This window comes from Oncorhynchus tshawytscha, linkage group LG06 (genome assembly GCF_018296145.1).
Source record: "Oncorhynchus tshawytscha isolate Ot180627B linkage group LG06, Otsh_v2.0, whole genome shotgun sequence".
Lineage (NCBI taxonomy): Eukaryota > Metazoa > Chordata > Actinopteri > Salmoniformes > Salmonidae > Oncorhynchus > Oncorhynchus tshawytscha.
This window is the reverse complement of record NC_056434.1, coordinates 20,024,372-20,039,616: the sequence shown is the minus strand read 5'-3', so window position 1 is coordinate 20,039,616 and position 15,245 is coordinate 20,024,372. Positions and strand designations below refer to the sequence as shown.

At 43.5% G+C, this 15,245-nt stretch overlaps 1 protein-coding gene across 6 annotated transcripts in view; it reads left to right on the top strand.

Moving 5' to 3' along the window:
• LOC112252228 (protein strawberry notch homolog 2) overlaps positions 1-15,245 on the top strand; it is a 98,438-nt gene that overhangs the window by 1,557 nt on the left and 81,636 nt on the right. The gene's annotated exons all lie outside the window — the stretch shown is intronic.

Here is a 15,245-nt window from a genome sequence, read left to right as displayed (position 1 = left end):
TTCTACATATTCTACCATGGAGCTGAAAGAAAATTTGGCTGTTTTAAAGAACATTTCCTGCAATTCTATGCATTTTGCTTTGGCTAATGCTGTTTTCTTTTGCTCTAACATAGTAACAAAATCTGCTAAATTCATTGTTTTGGGGATTTTCAATTCTCTGTAGCTTTTATTTGTGATTGTTAGTTCTCAAAGATCATATTATAAAAAAAAATAACGATCTCATTATCATCTACATACTCCCTATCTGGCTTTAGCCGTTTAAGTTTATACTGAAAGCATTTTTCCATCCCTAATTTTGATAAAACATTTTTACCCTGTTTGGACTTGTGAAGAGGGGAAATGTTGACACATGCATTGTGCTGAAGCTTTATGTGTGTTATGAGAGGGGAGTGGGGAAGAGCAGGAGGCGATGCATGTGTCATTGTAGCTTGCCTGGATTGTAGATCACTGACAGCTGTGAGGAGGCATTGACCCCTTAAGCTTTAGTCCTGCTTGTCTGAGTATTATGTGCAACTGCAGTGTAACATTATAGGCCTAGCTGTAGAAAGGTTAGCTCTTGTGTCTGCCTGGCATGATACCACAAGTGTTTTTTATGGCTGGCAGTTGAGATTCTCTTGATTCCTTGTAGGCACAAGTAAGGATAATTGCTCATGAAGAAATCAAATTACCGTTCTCTTACAAATCTGTAGCCACTTCACAATTTCTTCCCAGCAGAGTACAATTGCCTTCGATGCCTGCAGGCTAGTGAGGGAAAATGCTAACGTTGGCACAGGTTGCCATGGTAGTTTTTCCATGGTCATTTCCCCTAGTGAGGGATGCTATTTGCTGATTGCCAGTTGAATATGCTGTATTACTGAGCTTCCTGTTTATCCACCATGGCCGAGGGGAGCGAGATAGAGAAGGGTTAGAAATTCATGACATCAAGGCCAATGACCACCTCTCTCGCTCCCCACGGCTACTGGAGCTTAATGGCAACACACAGGCTCTTTAACTATCATGCAGGAATATGTCTACTGAATGAAAACCACAAGCTTCCCCCCTCTCCTTGCTGGCGGCAGTGCACCCCAGAGCTCGATCAATAGACAGCTGTTCACTTCGTGACATGAGTTGACATAAAGTCAGGAGTGTAATACATAAATAAAAAAAACTCTACTCCACTGTTATTATTTTGTCACATCCTGTGAAAAATAGGTATTGACAAAAGCAAATGGATCTTACATAAATAATAAATGCTAAAACTTGACTTCTTTTGTATTGAACATACAGTGGGGCAAAAAGTATTTAGTCAGCCACCAATTGTGCAAGTTCTCCCACTTAAAAAGATGAGAGGCCTGTAATTTTCATCATAGGTACACTTCAACTATGACAGACAAAATCAGGGAAAAAAATCCAGAAAATCACATTGTAGGATTTTTAATGAATTTATTTGCAAATTATGGTGGAAAATAAGTATTTGGTCAATAACAAAAGTTTATCTCAATACTTTGTTATATACCCTTTGTTGGCAATGACAGAGGTCAAACGTTTTCTGTAAGTCTTCACAAGGTTTTCACACACTGTTGCTGTTATTTTGGCCCATTCCTCCATGCAGATCTCCTCTAGAGCAGTGATGTTTTGGGGCTGTTGCTGAGCAACACAGACTTTCAACTCCCCCCTCTATGGGGTTGAGATCTGGAGACTGGCTAGGCCACTCCAGGACCTTGAAATGCTTCTTACGAAGCCACTCCTTTGTTGCCCGGGCGGTGTGTTTGGGATCATTGTCATGCTGAAAGACCCAGCCACGTTTCATCTTCAATGCCCTTGCTGATGGAAGGAGGTTTTCACTCAAAATCTCATGATACATGGCCCCATTCATTCTTTCCTTTACACGGATCAGTCGTCCTGGTCCCTTTGCAGAAAAACAGCCCCAAAGCATGATGTTTCCACCCCCATGCTTCAAAGTAGGTATGGTGTTCTTTGGATGCAACTCAGCATTCTTTGTCCTCCAAATACGACGAGTTGAGTTTTTACCAAAAAGTTATATTTTGGTTTCATCTGACCATATGACATTCTCCCAATCTTCTTCTGGGTCATCCAAATGCTCTCTTGCAAACTTCAGATGGGCCTGGACATGTACTGGCTTAAGCAGGGAGACACGTCTGGCACTGCAGGATTTGAGTCCCTGGCGGCGTAGTGTGTTAGTGATGGTAGGCTTTGTTACTTTGGTCCCCGCTCTCTGCAGGTCATTCACTAGGTCCCCCCCGTGTGGTTCTGGGATTTTTGCTCACCGTTCTTGTGATCATTTTGACCCCACGGGGTGAGATCTTGCGTGGAGCCCCAGATCTAGGGAGATCATCAGTGGTCTTGTGTGTCTTCCATTTCCTAATAATTGCTCCCACAGTTGATTTCTTCAAACCAAGCTGCTTACCTATTGCAGATTCAGTCTTCCCAGCCTGGTGCAGGTCTACAATTTTGTTTCTGGTGTCCTTTGACAGCTCTTTGGTCTTGGCCATAGTGGAGTTTGGAGTGTGACTGTTTGAGGTTGTGGACAGGTGTCTTTTATACTGATAACAAGTTCAAACAGGTGCCAACAGGTAACGAGTGGAGGACAGACGAGCCTCTTAAAGAAGACGTTACAGGTCTGTGAGAGCCAGAAATCTTGCTTATTTGTAGGTGACCAAATACTTATTTTCCACCATAATTTATATAGTTGAAGTGTACCTATGATGAAAATTACAGGCATCTCATCTTTTTAAGTGGGAGAACTTGCACAATTGGTGGCTGACTAAATACTTTTTTTGCCCCACTGTACAAACTAACATTTAGGCTTCCATAGGATGTAGTTCTAGATAATCTTATGTTTATAAATGTATTATAACCAAAATACCAATGCTCATTAATGTCTTGCTGCTAGGCTGAGTGAGTTGATCCACAGCCTTGCTTCCGGTCACTGTGCCTCAGTATGGGGGTGCTACTCTACTGCTCCCCCTCCCCTGCGTCAGCAAGTGCACTCCAGTGCTACCCTTTCTGCCAGAGCTCTGAAGGGCACAAGGCTCTGTTGTTGAGCACAGCAGGGACAAGGAGCAGGGCGTGTGATTTAATGCACCCAAACAGCGCTCTCTTTTTTACAGTCAGCTCACTGCTTCCCCTGACATGGACTTTTTGTGCTGTGCTACCACCACTCTTTCCCCTCAATCCAGAGCTAGTGATAAATCTAATTTATAGCTTCTGGGCCGATTGGCGCAAGAGTGAAAATGTAGAGTGGAGGAGGAGCAGAGAGAGGTGGGGAGAGTCAGGAATGGGTAATGGGTTTGACTGTTCCTGTCTTTCCTGGACTCTGGCCTTCATTAGGTAGGCTTATGGTTCATGTATTAAACATGAGCTGGTAGAGCCATGGTTCTTGAAAAAAGGGCATACTGTTCCGACTACAGTCTGAGGCGACACATATAGCCTTTTATGGTTGGCTATGTTCTATGTGTGTCTCGGCCACATGAGCCATTCTGAAGATGATTAAAATGCAGAAGAGGGTGCTCAATGCTGTGCCTTTCAGTAGGCTGAGGAGTGTCAACATCCTTCTCTGGAAAGGCAAACGTTGTAATTTCAGCATGGAACTAATCCAGCAAGGAAATATTAGGGCAATATTAACAACCACATTAATGGATGAAGATGATTCTGTCATTGTCCAAGCTAGCCTAGGTTGTGGGTAGTGAAATGTAAGATTTCTATTTTAAAACATTCCAAGTTGCAAATCTGGTACTTATGAAGTATGCTACCTGGAAATGTATTCATAGCATAAGTAATATTTGTATCCATAAATAATAAAAAGTGTGTTTGGCATCTACTCAGAGCATTCCCACGAGTTACTACAGTAATAGATGATTAGCTGCCATTTCTGAATTTCTTATCAATTATGTGTGTAAAAACTGCAGAGCTTGGCTGTTTCATTAGTAGTTCATTAATGGAGGAAGATTAGACACTGAGGTATCGAGTGTAGTGTTGCTGGTTGAGAGGATGGTATTTATTGTGTGCATGGTTTCAGTCAACTCGTTTGGAAGTATAACCTGGTCCCGGATCTCTGTGCTTTATCTTTATCCTCTGCGTGACAACGACAGACACTCGCGTTGTCTTAAGGAGAACTCACCAGACCGATCTGTTTATATTATTTTGTTTTGCTTGCCTTGCATGGGTAGATTTTGCAATCAACACCTCAGTCTATTCCTCACATCCTCCTCCCAAATCCAAACACACACCTATCACAAAGTTACGCTCAGCATGTCCGGTGCCAGCTTCCGTTGTTGACAAAACGTGTTTTACTAGCCTGAGTTACAAAACTATGCACCACCATTCATTTTTTGAACTTTGTGAATTCTTTACAAACATTCAAATTAATTGTGTGTTTGGTGTAGACTTACCTTGGCCTGACGGTTTTTGAAAGCCGTGTAATACTCTCTCGGACAAGTTGAGAATTCCCTGTCAAGTAGAGAGACACTGAAGCCCATGTTTTCAACGCTGCAGGAGCTGTGTTTATTTTTGCTTTATTCTGGGACAATGTAGACTGCCTGGACTTTCAATGTAGCAACTGTTTACTTGCAGAGGACTACAAGGGAGAAGTGGCTGCTTTTAGCAAACAAGTAGCGAACTTACACAAGCTACTGGGGATTCCATGCCTGCCTACTTTTTCTTTCTCTTCTTCCCCATTAGCTGAAAGCCGCTCTGGCCTGGTGGAAGTACTGCCGCCGTTTTCCGCTCCGGGCTTACCTTTCCGCTCCGGGCTTACCTTCGCCAAGGGCCCCCTTGGCGAAGGTAAGCCCGGACCGGACCCAGGCGAGAAACTGCTTTGCGGTTTCCTTCTTCCCTGGGGGCTTCAGATTCTAGATCGGACCCGGAGGTACCTGCGCCTTCGTCCTCTGTTCTGTCTCCCTCCAGTGGCTTCTACCTCGGGTTCTCCTGCCCATTCATCATCCACGATGGATACTACAGCTGGCTCAGGTCCATCGGGCCCCACCGGCCTTCGTTCCTCAAGGGGTTTGCGAAACCACTCGAGACGAAGAATAGCCGGACCTCTTCAGCCATTGCACCAGCTGTTGTCATTGGCAGCTTCTAACGTAAAAGACACCTCTGTTCCCCGGACAATCGGTGTGAAAGATTCAGTAGGCTTCTGGCATTACACACCTGGCTAAAATATTACTGTAGCTCAGTTGGAATAACTTTTATAGGTAACTTTGACACCTTCTGGAAACAGAATATGCTCGACAGAAATGATGAAGTCCATCCAAATCATCTTGTCTCCTGGACTCTGTCCACACATTTTGAAGGCTGCGTTGAGACTGACTTATCAATGACCCAAGCCCAGATCAGTAATCCATACGATTGTGTCGCTGAGTGGTAGTAATCCTGCATCAAATGTAAATTCTCCTAGGGACATTGGCAGTCACAATGTAAGTAACCTAATTTGTGCCCCCTCAAACTCTCCTGAATGCCTCTACAGTTATTGTATACACTGAACCATAATTATACTGTTAGCACTGAGACTGTGTGCCCTAGTAGGAATTCAACTGTGGTCACCTCACCCTGCACTATCAGCTCAAACATAAATAACATTGTTACTTCTACTTCTGCTAAGCATCCCAGAAAAGAGCTAAAAAATAGCCCACATTAACATATTTAGCATAAGAAAAAAGGTTAATTAAATCAATAAATTACTACTAACAGATTCATATTCAGAAATATTCCTATTCTGTCTGACCTCTGAAACTTACTTAGAAAATACCTTTTGATACAGTGGTAGCGATGCATGGCTATAACATCTACAGAAAAGACAGAAATGCCCTTGGTGGCAGTGTTGCGGCCTTTATACAGAGCCAAATTCCTGTAAAGCTTAGAGATGATCTCATGCTAAATACTGCTGAAGTAAAATGGCTACAGGTTCACCTGCCGCACATAAAGCCCATTCTTGTGGGAAGCTGCTATAAACCACCAAGTGCTAAATCTGTATCTGGATAATACACTATATATCGACTGGTCAATAAGCTGTTGGTAGACTGAGATTTTCTTTAGTCGAGCAGTTGCATATTTATCTTTTTTTCTCCCCGTGGTGCACAAGACACCTGTGATTTGCACCTGTCCCTGTGGAGACCACGGGGATGGCACAGTCCATCACTCTAAGACATGTGATACTGAACTTGTATGTGGTTATATGATGTAAAAAATAATGGTAACTCTAAATATTATTTTATAACAAATGAGCTTTCTCCCGCATTGGATAACGCTGTTCTAAAACAATCTTAGTGCCCTGTAGAATAGGTGCCTTTCTCTATGTTGCTATGTGCATAATAGCAAAGTTAACCAGCATATTAAGATTGAGGAGGAAAACGCCCTTGCCTTAGCTTAATTTTCTAAGAAAATTGAGGAGAGACGAAACCCCAACTTAATTAGGTCTATAATCAATAGCCTAACTGTTAAATGTGCCTGGCTTTCAATATACAGTACCAGTCAAATGTTTGTCTTTATATTTTCTACATTGTAGAATAATAGTGAAGACATCAAAACTATGAAATAACACATATGGATTAATGTAGAAACCAAAGACGTGTTAAACAAATCAAGCAGCGCAAACCACTGCTTTTAATCATGGTAAAAGCAACCTGAAACATAACCGAATACAAACAGTGTAGCTATTCCCTCAGCAAGGCAATCAAACAAGCTAAGCATCAGTATAGAGACAAAGTCGAGTCGCAATTCAACAGCTCAGACACGAGACATATGTGGCAGGGTCTACAGTCAATCACGGACTACAAAAAGAAAGCCAGCCCCGTCGCGGACACCGATGTCTAGCTCCCAGACCAACTAAACAACTTCTTTGCCCACTTTGAGGACAATACAGTGCCACTGACAAGGTCCGCTACCAAAACCTGCGGGCTCTCCTTCGCTGCAGCCAATGTGAGTAAAACATTTAAGTGTTAACCCTCGCAGGCTGCCGCTCCCAGATGGCATCCCTAGCCGTGTCCTCAGGGCTTGCGCAGACCAGCTGGCTGGTGTGCTTAAGGACATATTCAATCAATCCCTATCCCAGTTTGCTGTTCCCGCATGCTTCAAGAGGGCCACCATTGTTCCTGTTCCCAAGATAGTCGTTTATTTCAGTTACCTTAGCTATCACTTCCGTCGTCATGAAGTGCTTTGAGAGACCAGTTAAGGATCATATTACCTCCACCCTACCTGACACCCTAGATCCACTCCAATTTGCTTACCACCCCAATAGGTCCACAGACGACGCAATCCCACTGCACACTGCCCTAACCCATCTGGACAAGAGGAATACCTATGTAAGAATGCTGTTCATCGTTTACAGCTCAGCATTCAATACCATAGTACCCTCCAAATTCGTCATTAAGCTCGAGAACCTGGGTCTCGACCCCGCCCTGTGCATCTGGGCCCTGGACTTTCTGACGGGCCGCCCCCCAGGTGGTGAGGGTTGGAAATATCTCCACCCCCCCTGATCCTCAACACTGGGGACCCACACGGGTGCGTTCTCCGTCCTCTCCTGTACTCCCTATTCACCCATTACTGCGTGGCCATGCACGCCTCCAACTCAATCATTAAGTTTGCAGACAACACTACAGTGGTAGGCTTGATTACCAACAACAACGAGGCGGCCTACAGGGAGGAGGTGAGGGCCATTGAAGTGTCGTGTCAAAAACTGAAATGGTCCACCCAGCATGGTGAAAAAGGCGCAAGAGTGCCTCTTCAACCTCAGGAGGCTGAAGAAATTTGGCTTGTCACAAAAAACACTCTCAAACTTTTACAGATGCATAATCGAGAGCATCCTGTCGGGCTGTATCACCGCCTGGTACAGCAACTGCTCCGTCCACAACCGTAAGGCTCTCCAGAGGGTAGTGAGGTCTGCACAACGTATCACTGGGGGAAAGCTACTTGCCCTCCAGGACACCTACACCACCCGGTGTCACAGGAAGGCCAAAAAGATCAAGGACAACAACCACCCGAGCCACTGCCTGTTCACCCCGCTATCATCCAGAAGGCGAGGTCAGTACAGGTGCATCAAAGCTGGGACCGAGAGACTGAAAAAGTGCTTCTGTCTCAAGGCCATCAGACTGTTAAAACAGCCATCACTAACATTGAGTGGCTGCTGCCAACATACAGACTCATTCTCTAGCCACTTTAATAATTAATAATTGGATGTAATAAATGTATCACTAGTCACTTAAACAATTCCACTTTATATAATGTTTACATACCCTACATTATTCATCTCATCTGTTCAGTTGGGAGAACAAGTATTTGATACACTGCCGATTTTGCAGGTTTTCCTACTTACAAAGCATGTAAAGGTCTGTAATTTTTATCATAGGTATACTTCAACTGTGAGACGGAATAAAAAAATAAAATAATCCAGAATCACATTGTATGATTTTTAAGTAATTCATTTGCATTTTATTGCATGACAGAACTATTTAATCACCTGCCAACCAGTCGGAATTCCAGCTCTCACAGACCTAGTTTTAGTTTTTCTTTAAGAAGCCCTCCTGTTCTCCACTCATTACCTGTACTAACTGCACCTGTTTGAACTCGTTACCTGTATAAAAGACACCTGTCCACACACTCAATCAAACAGACTTCAACCTCTCCACAATGGCCAAGACCAGAGAGCTGTGTAAGGACATCATGGTTAAATTGTAGACCTGCACAAGGCTGGGATGGGCTACAGGACAATAGGCACACAGCTTGGTGAGAAGGCAACAACTATTAGAAAATGGAAGAAGTTCAAGATGATGGTCAATCACCCTCGGTCTGGGGCTCCATGCAAGATCTCACCTCGTGGGGCATCAATGATCATGAGGAAGGTGAGGGATCAGCCCAGAACTACACGGCAGGACCTGGTCAATGACCCGAAGAGAGCTGGGACCACAGTCTCAAAGAAAACCATTAGTAACACACTACGCCGTCATGGATTAAAATCCTGCAGCGCACACAAGGTCCCCATGCTCAAGCCAGTGCATGTCCAGGCCCGTCTGAAGTTTGCCAATAACCATCTGGATGATCCAGAGGAGGAATGGGAGAAGGTCATGTGGTCTGATGAGACAAAAATAGAGCTTTTTGGTCTAAACTCCACTCGCCCTGTTTAGAGGAAGAAGGATGAGTACAAACCCAAGAACACCATCCCAACCGTGTAGCATGGAGGTGGAAACATCATTCTTTGGGGATGCTTTTCTGCAAAGGGGACAGGACGGCTGCGCCGTATTGAGGGGAGGATGGATGGGGCCGTGTATCGCGAGATCTTGGCCAACAACCTCCTTCCCTCAGTAAGAGCATTGAAGATGGGTCGTGGCTGGGTCTTCCAGCATGACAACGACCCGAAACACACAGCCAGGGCAACTAAGGAGTGGCTCCGTAAGAAGCATCTCAAGGTCCTGGAGTGGCCTAGCCAGTCTCCAGACCTGAACCCAATAGAAAATCTTTGGAGGGAGCTGAAAGTCCGTTTTGCCCAGCGACAGCCCCGAAACCTGAAGGTCTGTATGGAGGAGTGGGCCAAAATCCCTGCTGCAGTGTGTGCAAACCTGGTCAAGAACTACAGGAAACGTATGATCTCTGTAATTGCAAACAAAGATTTCTGTACCAAATATTAATTTCTGCTTTTCTGATGTATCAAATACGTACGTCATGCAATAAAATGCAAATTAATTACTTAAAAATCATACAATGTGATTCTGGATTTTTGTTTTAGATTCCGTCTCTCACAGTTGAAGTGTACCTATGATAAAAATTACAGACCTCTACATGCTTTGTAAGTAGGAAACCTGCAAAATGGGCAGTGTTATCAAATACTTGTTCTCCCCACTGTATATACACCATCTACTGCATCTTGCCTATGCCGTTCGGCCATCGCTCATCCATATATTTATATTTACACATTCTTATTCATTCCTTTACACTTGTGCGTATAAGGTAGTTGTGAAATTGTTAGACTACTTGTTAGATATTACTGCATGGTCAGAACTAGAAGCACAAGCATTTAACTACGCTCACATTAACATCTGCTAAAAATGTGTATGTGACCAATAAGATTTGATTTGACCTGAAATTATTTTCCAACAGTCTTGAAGGAGTTCCCACATATGCGAAGCACTTGTTGGCTGCTTTTCCTTCACTCTGCTGTCCAACTCTTCCCAAACCTTCTCAATTGGGTTGAGGTTGGGTGATTGTGGAGGCCAGGTCATCTGATGCAGCACTCCATCACTCTCCTTCTTGGTAAAATAGCCCCTACACAGCCTGGAGTTGAAAAACAAATGATAGTCCCACTAAGCGCAAACCTTATGGGATGGCGTATTGCTGCTGAATGCTACAGTAGACATGCTGGTTAAGTGTGCCTTGAATTCTAAATAAATCACTGACAGTATCACCAGCAAAGCACCCCCACACCATCACACCTCCTCCATGCTTCACAGTGGGAACCACACATGCGGAGCTCATCCGTTCACCTACTCTGCGTCAAATTTGTACTCATCAGACCGAAGGACAGATTTCCACCGGTCTGTCCATTGCTCATGTTTCTTGGCCCAAGCAAGTCTCTTCTTCATATTGGCTCCCCAGTGGGTGGGTGGGTGGGCCTATGGCTCCCAGTGGGTGGGTGGGTGGGCCTATGGCTCCCCAGTGGGTGGGTGGGTGGGCCTATGGCTCCCCAGTGGGTGGGTGGGCCTATGGCTCCCAGTGGGTGGGTGGGTGGGCCTATGGCTCCCAGTGGGTGGGTGGGCCTATGGCCCAGTGGGTGGGTGGGCCTATGGCCAGTCATGTGAAATCCATCGATTCGTGGCTAATTCATTTATTTCAATTGACTAGTTACCTTTTTTGAACTTTAACTCAGTAAAATAGTTTATATATTTGTTCAGTATACTAGCACACAGCTCGGACACCCATGCATACCCCACAAGACATGCCACCAGAGGTCTCTTCACAATCCAGAACAGACTATGAGAGGCGCACAGTACTACATAGAGCCATAGCTACATGGAACTCTTATTTCACATCAAGTAATTGATGCAAGCAGTAGAATCAGATATAAAAAAACATAAAAATACACCTTATGGAACAGTGGGGACTGTGAAGAGACATGCACAGACATGCTTACATATACAAGTGATAAGACACGCACTCTACACACACCTACACAGGAATTTTGTAGATATGTGGTAGAGTAGTGGCCTGAGGGCACACACTTAATGTGTTATGTAATGTTATGTAATATTTTAAATTGTAGATAACTGCCTTAATGTTACTGGACCCCAGGAGGAGTAGCTGCTGCGTTGGCAACAGTTAATGGGGATCCTTAAAGAATACAAAATACAAATACGTTTGTCTTTTCACTTTGTAGGTAGCTAGAGTGGACAGGTGCTAAGGGGACTGATCTGGTTTCTGTTCTGCCCTCCGGAGCCCGACCTGTGACATTCTCTTTACTTCTCACCACTGGGGCCCACAGGGCAATCCCTTCTCAAACACACACTGACAGGCACGGAGCTATACGACACCACAGACGAGACAGTACGTCAAGATTTCTTCAAGATTTTAACTAAAAAAAATAAAACAATTCTCTGTGACTGTAATTCATCCTCTAAAAATATAGGATTGTAGAAGCTGTCACCACAAAGCTAAATATTTGCTCTTATCATACATGGGTGAGCTCAACCCGAGGTGGTGTTAAAATGGAGTTGGATGTAATCCTCCTAAGTCAAATTCATGAGATCATCTCCTGAGAATGTTAATTCCAGTTGACCCTGAGTGATCCAGCATTAAGGAGAGGAATCCTAGAGCGATCAGCTCTTCTTTCACCAGTCAGAGAGACAGGAACCCTTATCACAGACAATAGCAGGGGGTTAACAATGTTTTGTTCAATTGCTGATGGTTTCTTGTTTTAAGGTCACGTGCGCAAGTTCAGTGAAATGCCTTTTTTGTTTAATTGGGACCTCCTGCCGGTGGGCGACTGACAGACAACATTTTCGCCTATTTCTACATGTAAAATCAGTTTGTAAATTACATACATTTATAGATGAACAACATTGTATTTTCTAAGGCCACAACAATGCTTAAACCACATCAGGAAACCTGAGGGCTGAGAAAAATCAAAGAAATGTTGAATTTTGGGTGTAGTTACCCTTTAATGCACCAGCTAGAGACCATTTGGTTAGGTAGGCATCGTCTACTTTGTACTTAACATTTTAATTGAAGATTTTGGGAAAGCCTTCATCTCTACCAGAAGAATGTTATTATTAGCGTCATCGCTAGACATAGTGTGGACATATACACGCACACAGACAGACAGGGTCGTTCATGTTGCTGTTTCAGGAAGTTGCAGGAAAATACGAATCACTGATGCATTTTGTTCGTGTCTTTTAACTTGGGCAAATGTAATGAATTTTCAAATAAGTTGATTTCCTACAAAATTCAATTTTTTATATATATATATATATATATATAAAATGTTGAATTCCGTTTCATGTCTGGATTCCGTGATTCCATCCGCAATGCAGATTTTATAGGGCCCTAGTCACCCTTCCGCAGCCTCTGTCTACAGCCAAGCCGTGTCCCCAGAGCACTCCAAATATCATAGGTGGTGGCTGGCAGTGTTGTAGTACTCGAGTCCAGGACTCGGACACGAGTCCGACTCATCCCAATTTTCATGACGTGACTCGGACTCGCCTTCCCTTCACTTGTATCTGCACTTGGACTGGATAGGCTGCTATGATGAGTAAAATATTAACAGCACTGGTTGCACAGAGAAGCCAGTGTTCTGTTCTATAGCAATATGAAGGATGCGCCACAGCGGCGCACAGTCGACATCAGCACTTGAGCTGTGGCAAAGCAAGCGATGTGTAGCAGGCTTGGCTGCACGTCGCACAAGCAGCTCTTGCTTCCCGGTTACCACCAATCACCAGCCTACTATTTAGCTTGGCCTGGTTAAGAAACACAAACTTCTCTTGGAAATGTAAAACAATAGTATTGAATAGTATACTCTCTCCCCTTGAGTATAGAAAAGTAGGCTGTCTTTTGAATTTGTCTCGTTCTGACAAGTCTCCCATTACTTTTCACTCTGTAATAAAAAACCTACACATATCAGTGGGCAATTATAAAAAAGTAGCTGAGAGACTGACCGGATTATTATTTGCAATAATTGTAACAATCTAACAGGAGCAATTTTTTCTAGACACTATCTATCCCTTCAAAACATTACGGATTTGACATAATTATTGAACATTATTTTAAAATATGTGTATGAAGGACTTATTTGTTTCATAGGCTATTGCATATTGCAGGCAATTATGGCCATTGGACAATAGGAAGGAAATCGTTGCGTTACCTCAATGCTCAAATAACAATCTTCCCGCCGGCCGGCCACTAGTTTTCAGCCAAATCTGAGCCAAATCAATAGAGGTGTGAATCTAGCTTCAGAAGAGCATCAATCCGGCAGTATTAGTAATGACTTTAGCCATAGGGACTTGTGACTTGACCATTGGTGACTCTGAGTCGGACTTGAATCGAACTTAGCCGTAGGGACTCGTGACTCGAGGACAGGAGACTTGGGACTCGACTCAGACTCTAGGTTTAGTGACGACTACAACACTGGCGACTGGTGACCGAGTCCTCTTAACTCTTGCCTCGGACTCTTTGTCAATCTTCAATGTAAAGCAGTAGTGTTCTTTCTGCTAATTTCACCATCAAAGGTTTGTATTGAGTTCAGGTTGTTAGGTTCAATAGATTGTGTATTTGTTTGCCGTTCACTTGCTGACTTTGCTGTGTGTTATAAGCACCACCTGCCGGTGGGCGACTGACAGCTGCCATTTTTCGCCCATGTACAATTGGTTTGTAAATTACGTCCTGCACTTTGCTCAGGGGTGCAGCGTACTCTCGGCCGGCAGACACTCGACAATCCTACTGGTCTGTCCGTGCTATTAATCACATACAGATCTGGGACCAGGCTTGTGTTCTCTCTTCTCTCTGACCTGGTGAAAGAGGAGCTGATCTCTCTAGGACTCCTCCCCTAATGCTGGACCTCTCAGGGTCAATTGGAATGATCATTGTCAGTAGATCTCATGTTTGATTTAGGAGGATTCCCTCCAACTCCCTTTTAACCCCACCTCAGGTTGAGCTCACCTACAGTGCCTCACCTGTTGTCTTACAGCCTGAATTTAAAATGGATTAAATGTAAGATTTTTTTGTCACTGGCCTACACACAATACCCCATAACGTCAAAGTGGAATTATGTTTTTGGCAATGTTTACAAATGAAAGCTGAAATGTGTTCTCTAAGTATTCAACCCATTTGTTATGACAAGCGTAAATAAGTTCAGATGTAAAAATGTGATTAACAAGTCACACAAGTTGCATGGATGCACTCTGTGCAATAATAGCATTTAACATGATTGTTTAATGACTACCTCATCTCTGTACCCCACACACACAATTATCTATAAGGTCCCTCAGTCGAGTAGTGAATTTCAAACACAGATCCAACCACAAAGACCAGGGAGGTTTTCCAATGCCTCGTGAAGAAGGGCACCTATTGGTAGATGGGTAAAAAAATACTTTGAATATATCCCTTTGAGCATGGTGAAATTATTAATTACACTTTGGATGGTGTATCAATACACCCAGTAACTACAAAGATACAGGTGTCCTTCCTAACTCAGTTGCCAGAGAGGAAGGAAACGGCTCAGGGATTTCACATGAGGCTAATGGTGACTTTAAAACAGTTACAGAGTTTAATGGCTGTGATGGGAGAACTGAGGATGGATAAACATTGTAGTTACTCCACAATACTAACCTAATTGACAAAGGGAATAGAAGGAAGCCTGGACAGAATAAAAAAATATTCCAAAACATACATCCTGTTTACAACAAGACACTAAAGTAATACTGCAAAAAATGTGGCAAAGCAATTAACGCTTTGTATTCAGGACAAAAAATTATGTTTGGGGCAAATCCAACACATTACGGAGTACCATTCTCTATATGTTGAAGAATAGTGGCGGCCTCATCGTTATGGGTATGCTTGTTATCGTTAAGGACTAGGGTGTTTTTTTTACAATAAAAGTAAACAGAATGAAGCTAAGCACAGGCAAAATACTAGAGGGACAACCTGGTTGTCTGCTTTCCACCAGAAACTGAGACGAATTCACCTTTTCATCAGGACAATCACCTAAAACACAAGGCCAAATCTACACAAGTTGCTTACCAAGAAGACAGCGAATGTTCCTGTCCGAG